A 6,774-nucleotide genomic window follows, 5' to 3' on the forward strand; every position below is an offset into this window, starting at 1 on the left:
AGTAGCTGAGCTAAGAGCACAACTAGCTGAACAAGCTAATACAGTATCACAACAGAGTAACAAAATAGCTGAGCTACAGGAAATAACAGAGGAGGAAAGAGAGAATTGAATAAGTGAGACAGAAAACAGAATTAGCAAGATTAAGGATGAATTAGAAAAAACTACGGAAGATGTAAGAGGTCTCAAAAAGAGATTAAGAGATACTGAAAACAGAGACATATGAAATGACTTCAAAGGAAGTAATATTGGTTTTCCAGAGAAAGAAAGAGAGGGAGGGGAAGAAAGCATTCTACAGAACATAATAGATGAGAACTTCTCTAGTCTAGACAACATAAAAGAAATAAAGGTTCAAGAAACCCAGAAGATCCCCAGCAGAATTAACCCAGACTTAAAGACACCAAGATACATCATATTTAGAATGAAAAGGGAATACGGATAAAGAAAGGATCCTGAAGGCTTCAAAAAAAAAAAAAAACCAAAAAGCCGCCAACAGAGAAAAACCCAAAAGATTAGCAGCAGATTTCTCCACACAAACACTAAAAGCCAGAAGAGAATGGCAAGATATCTATTGAGCACTCAGTGAGAAAGGCTTTCAACCAAGACTACTGTATCCTGTTAGACTGTCATTCAAACTAGATGGAAGCATAAAAACCTTCTCAGACAAGTAACAGTTGAAGGAATCAATTACCACAAAGCCTGCCTTGAAAGAAGTTTTGAAAGGTCTCTTATAAACAATCACATCATAAACATGACATTTATCAGAACACACTAAAATTTTAGAATAATGGCACTAAAATATCTTCATTTTATATTATGAATAAATGTCAGTGGTCTGAATTCACCTATTAAAAGGCATAGAGTAGTAAGATGGATCAGAAAACTCAACACAACCATGTACACATTAATTTTTAAAAACAACAGTATGGGAGGAGGTAGAGGTAAAGGGGGCAGCCAGGGCAGGTGGGCTCTCTACTGACAGTAGAGTTCTAGTTTCATGCCATCATGGATTTCATAATCCCCCAGGGACACTTTGTCCTTGAAGATGGTGTGACACTACTTCAGGATGATCTTATCCCAGTTTGGACTGAGATCAACTTCTTTATGTCCCCAGTGATGTCATCCATGTTGCACTTCACATCGACCTTCTTCCCCAAATGGTGATTGCAAACCACCTCAATTATTCTGGGGCTCTGACGCCACAACCTCTGATGATCCAGGTATCAGAAGGATACTTGCATAGCTGTATTGTCACAGGTTTCCAGCAGAGCAGATGCAGAGAACTCACTTCCAATGATTGCTATAGAAAAGCACCAGGAAGGACCCCCAGGGCACTGAAGCAGGAGGTCCAGGATCCTGTTCCTCTGAAGATTTGGAGCCTAAGCAGACACAAGTGACTGACTCTTTTATTTTTATTTTTTTATTTTTAGTGATTTAATAATGATCAGCAAGACTGGGGGATAAGAGGGGTGCAATTCCATACAATTCCCACCACTAGTGCTCTATACCCCATCCTCTCCATTGGAAGCTTTCCTATTTTTTTATCCCTCTGGGAATATGGACCAAAGATATTTATGAAGTGCAGAAAGTGGAAGGTCTGGCTTCTGTAGCTACTTCTTTACTGAACATGGGTGTTGACTGGTCGATTCATATCCCCAGTCTATTCCTATCTTTCCCTAGTTGAGTAGTGCTCAATAATGAGGAACCTAAAGGCAAGAATATAGCAGATGAAATTTTGGGGTATTTATTTTGGGAGAGCCTAGGAAGTCTATTTTAGGTATATTCTGATGGGCTTGTGACTTTACTAATTTTTGCCTGGGTCTCACACCTAACATACACGTGGGCTAAAAGTACTGTGGGGAGATGGTGTCAGAATTCAGAATAGGACTAGAAAGCTCATTCAGGACAGACAGTAGTTCCTAAGAATAGGGAAAATATATAAATATCTATGTAAACCCCATTGATCTGACCTAGGGCCCATATATAATCATATTCATCACAGGAGTCTGTGTAACATCTGCATCCCTGTTGATCTGAGCTCACATTCCAAGATCATAGTTGGGAACATTCTAGGCTGGATTCATTTCAGGACCAGTCTTCCTCAAATGACAGTATAGATTATGTAACTATTTATAGAGGATTTAGAATGAAAAATAAACAGCCCCTGGTGTTCTGAAGCTGGGCTTGCCAGTTATAGCAAAGAGATGGATTTCTCTATTAGCTATAAATAGCCTTACAGATTGCCAAATTGAGATAAAGTTACACTGTGGTCAGAGTAGGACAAGGCCACTTTTTTTTTTTGCAAGTGCAGACAAAAACAAAATCTCTACTCCATGTACAAAACACCAAACACTCCTTTGAGTGGGTAAAAAAAATTCATTTTTAAGTCTTTACCAATTTTAGCATTGTTCTCTTTCTCATTTTCCCCATGCTGGATGGTGATGTATTGAGTCACCCATTAGTGCAATTCTACTTGTGTTCTGTAGCTCTCCATGCACCACTGCTTTCCCCATGCAAGTGGGGACCCACATCTATTTCCTTTGAACATCCTCCAAATAACCCAACTTGAGCTGAAATCATAGACAAGTTCGTCTTCATGCATTCTTGCTGAGATGCACACAGTTTGTGCAATCGCACAGTAATAAGCTCAACTTTTTGTATTACAAGATTGCCTCTGGTGGCTACCTGAGAACCCCAGTGTGCGCCTCCTGAGACTGACAAGTCAAAGGATTTCTTTTTAGAGAAGAAAAATCAAGGTGTCTTTAGATGGCCCCAGACATGGTGCAGTGGATGAAGAGCTGAACTTTCAGAATGAGATTCTGAGTTCAAACCCTTGAGTGGAATAGTGAAATAATTATGTCAGAGTGTTGCATTCTCTCTCTCTCTCTCTCTCTCTCTCTCTCTCTCTGTCTGTCTCTCTCTCTTTCCCATCTCTCTCCCTCCCTCTCTCCCTCCTTCTAATTAACAAATAGATTAATTAGTCTTTAAAATTATGTTTTGTTAAGATACAGTGAATCAAGTATGAGTCTCAGCTAACCTGTTCTGAGCACTGCTGAGGCCAGGTCCTGTGGGGAGTCTGGGGCTCTAGAGGACAGTGATATCCCCAAGTCCCAGGACACCCAAGTGCATAGGAAAATGCAGGTCTGTGCCTCCTGGGTCCTGTGTTGGGGACTGAAGGAGCAGGAGCTGGGAGCAGGAGGCAGTCCTGTGTGTCCTGAGCCAGGAGACAGAAGTACCATCACAGGAGATCTGCAGCACCATCCTCACTTTGGGATTTTTCTTTTTGAAAGAAGAATTAACACCATGAAATATAATAGTAAGAATTATGCCTCCTGGGTAGCTGAGAGAGATTCAGTAAGACTAAGCAATTCTTTCAAGTGACTTCAGATACTGTCTTATATAACTTCAGCTAAGAAAAAAAAAATGTTGGCCTAGGGATGAGAAGAGTAAAGAGAGAGTCCAGTATGAAGTGTTATCAGGGAAGGAACACATAGTCATGTGCAAGGGCCCAGGTTCAAGCCCCTGGTCCCTCTACCTTGTAATAAGAAAACTTCACAGACAGTGGATCAGTGCTTCAGGTGTCTCTTTCTCCCTTTCTGATCTTCTCTGTTTCTCGCTATTTCTATCAGAAATGAAAGGGGAAAAGGGAGGGGGAAACGGGAAGTCGTTGTGAAGACCCTGGTGGCAAAAGTAATAAATGTGGATATGTTCTTGCTGAGCTTGTCTTGGATACCTGTCATCAACCTGTTTCTATTTTACCTCCTCATGTAACATGCTGGGTTACAGCCTCAGAAGTGTTGTTCAGTAGCTGATCTGAAACTGGTTCACCAGACAGAGAGGGCAAGGGGATACCAAAGAATGTGAATGTCCACGTAATCACTTACATTTTTTATTATTATCTTTATTTATTGATTGGATAGAGACAGTGAAAAATCAAGAGGAAAGGGAGGGATAGAGAGGGTAAGAGACAGAGAGACACCTGCAGCACTACTTCACTACTTGTGAAGCTTTTCCCCTGCAGGTGGGGGATGGGGGGTCAAACCCAGGTCTTTGTGCATTGTAACATGTGTGCTCAACCAGGTGCACCACCACCCAGCCTCTATCACTTACATTTTATAGGAATCCTCAGGACCACACAAATCCCCAATAGAGAAACTTGACACACATGGTCCTACTGTTAAGTCCTATAGTTTGCAGCCACCAGGGGCACTTGGTAGTGTAATAAATTGAGTTTTTACTGTGAGAGAGGACCATGGACACCTCAGTAAGAATACTGTATTCTAGGGTTTTAGCTGTAGCTGAGTGATTTGAGGGAAGCCTAAGGAAGCAGGCCTTCACAGTTGATAAGGATGTTCTGCGGAAATGAGGGAAATTCTTTAAACAGGTATCTCCAAAGATATTTCTTCCTAATAATATAAAAAGGAAACCCAGAGAACTATGCACAGCTGCTAAGGAATAAAGGTTGTTTGCTCTTCCCAAGAAAATTAGTGTTCATGTTTTGTGAGTGTCACAGATAGACCTTAATTTTTCCTGTGCTTACTTGCACAAAATTGTGATGTGGCCAGGCCCTGTCTTATTTGATCATGAACAGAGAGTAACTTTCTATGAAGCAAACATATGAGGACAAGTCTATCCTGAAATAAAAATACATCATCTAGTTACCATAGACAGATAGGCTTCTGAATATCAGGAATTGTTCTTTTATTCATTCTAATTTCTTTTGTTTGTTTGCTTTTATATCTATTTTTATTTTTTAATTACTTTTTAGTAATTAATGTTTTGCATTCGACAGTAAATACAATAGTTTGTATATGTATAACATTTCCAGTTTTCAATACAACAATACAACCCCCACTAGGTCCTGTGTTGTCCTTTTTGGACCTGTATTCTCCCCACCACCACCACAGAGTCTTTTACTTTGGTGCAATATGCCAATTCCAGTTCAGGTTATACTTGTGTTTTCTCTTCTGATCTTGTTTTTCAACTTCTGTCTGAGAGTGAGATCATCCCATATTCATCCTTCTGTTTCTGACTTATTTCACTTAACATGAATTTTTCAAGGTCCATCCAAGATCGGCTGAAAACAGTGAAGTCACCGTTTTTTATAGCTGAGTAGTATTCCACTATATATATATATCACAACTTGCTCAGCCACACACCTGTTGTTGGACACCTGGGTTGCTTCCAGGTTTTGGCTATTACAAATTGTGCTGCTATGAGCATAGGTATGCACAAATCTTTTTGGATGGGTATCTTTGGTTTCTTAGGATATATTCTCAGGAGAGGCATTGCAGGGTCATAGGGTAGGTCCACTTCTAACCTTTTGAGAGTTCTTAAGTCTGTTCTTTACAGAGGTTGGACCCATTGATATTCCCACCAGCAGTGCAGGAGGGTTCCTTTGACCCCACAACCTCTCCAGCATTTGCTGTTGCTACCTTTTCTGATGTATGACATTCTCATGGGAGTGAAATGGTATCTCATTGTCGTCTTTATTTGCATTTCTCTGACAATCAAAGACTTGGAGCATTTTTTCATGTGTTTCACGCCTTTTGGATCTCTTCTGTAGTGAATATTCTGTCTGTGTACTCTCCCCATTTTTGGATGGGGTTATTTGTTTTCTTGTTGTTGATTTTGACCATCTCTTTATATATTTTGGCTATTAGCCTCTTGCCTGATGTATGGCATGTAAAGATATTGTCCTACTCTGTGAGGAGTCTCTTGGTTTGGGTTTTGGTTTCTTTTGCTGTGCAGAAACTTTTTAATTTGATTTAGTCCCATAGGTTTATACTTGCCTTAGTCTTCTTTATAATTGGATTCATTTCATTGAAGATGTCTTTTAAATTTCTGCCAATATTTTCCTCTAAGTATCTGATAGTTTCTGGTCTAACATTCAAGACTTTGATTCACTTGGAATTTACTTTTGTATTTGGTGAAATATAGTGGTTCAGTTTCATTCTTCTGCATGTTTCAACCCATTGTTTCCAACAGCATTTGTTGAAGAGACTCTGCTTTCCCCATTTAATAGTCTGGACACCTTTGTCAAAGATTAGATGTATGGGGGGCTTACTTCTGGGCTCTAAATTCTATTCCACAAGTCAATGTGCTTATTCATGTTCCAGTACCAAGCAGTTTTGATTACAATGGCCCTATAATGCAATTTGAGATCTGGGAGTGTGATGCCTCCAGTTCTGTTCTTTCTTCTCAAGATTTTTTTTGGCAATTCTAGGTCTTTTTTTTGGTTCCAGATAAACATTTATAGCATTTGTTCTATTTGGTTAGGTTTATTCCTAGATATTTTATTGTTTTTGTTGCTATAGTAAAAGGAATTGCTTTCTGGATTTCAACTTCTTCTAACTTAGTGTTTGCATAGAGGAATGCCACTCACTTTTGAATGTTAATTTTGTAGCCTGACACCTTACTGTACTGCCTGATGATTTCCAAAAGCTTCTTGCTGGATTCCTTGGGTTTTTCTATGTATACTATCATGTCATCTGCAAATAGGGAAAGTCTGACTTCTTCTCTTCCAATCTGTATGCCTTTAATTCCTTGCTCCTGACTGATTGCTATGGCAAGAACTTCCAACACTATGTTAAATAATAATGGTGATAGTGGGCAGCCCTGCCTAGTACCTAATCTGAGGGGAAATGCTTCCAGTTTCTCACCATTGAGAATGATGTTGGCTGTAGATTTGGTATATATAGACACCATTATCTTCAGGAATTTTCCATCTATTCCCATGTTTTGTAGTGTTTTATCATAAAGGGATGTTGTATTTTG

General features: G+C 39.5%; 1 pseudogene; it reads right to left on the reverse strand.

The window, feature by feature from the left end:
- Positions 1-969: 969 nt before the first annotated feature.
- On the reverse strand, positions 970-2,427 carry LOC132538214 (ubiquitin-like protein 5; annotated as a pseudogene).
- Between the last annotated feature and the right edge of the window lie 4,347 nt (positions 2,428-6,774).

This window comes from Erinaceus europaeus, chromosome 4 (assembly GCF_950295315.1).
Source record: "Erinaceus europaeus chromosome 4, mEriEur2.1, whole genome shotgun sequence".
Taxonomy (NCBI): domain Eukaryota; kingdom Metazoa; phylum Chordata; class Mammalia; order Eulipotyphla; family Erinaceidae; genus Erinaceus; species Erinaceus europaeus.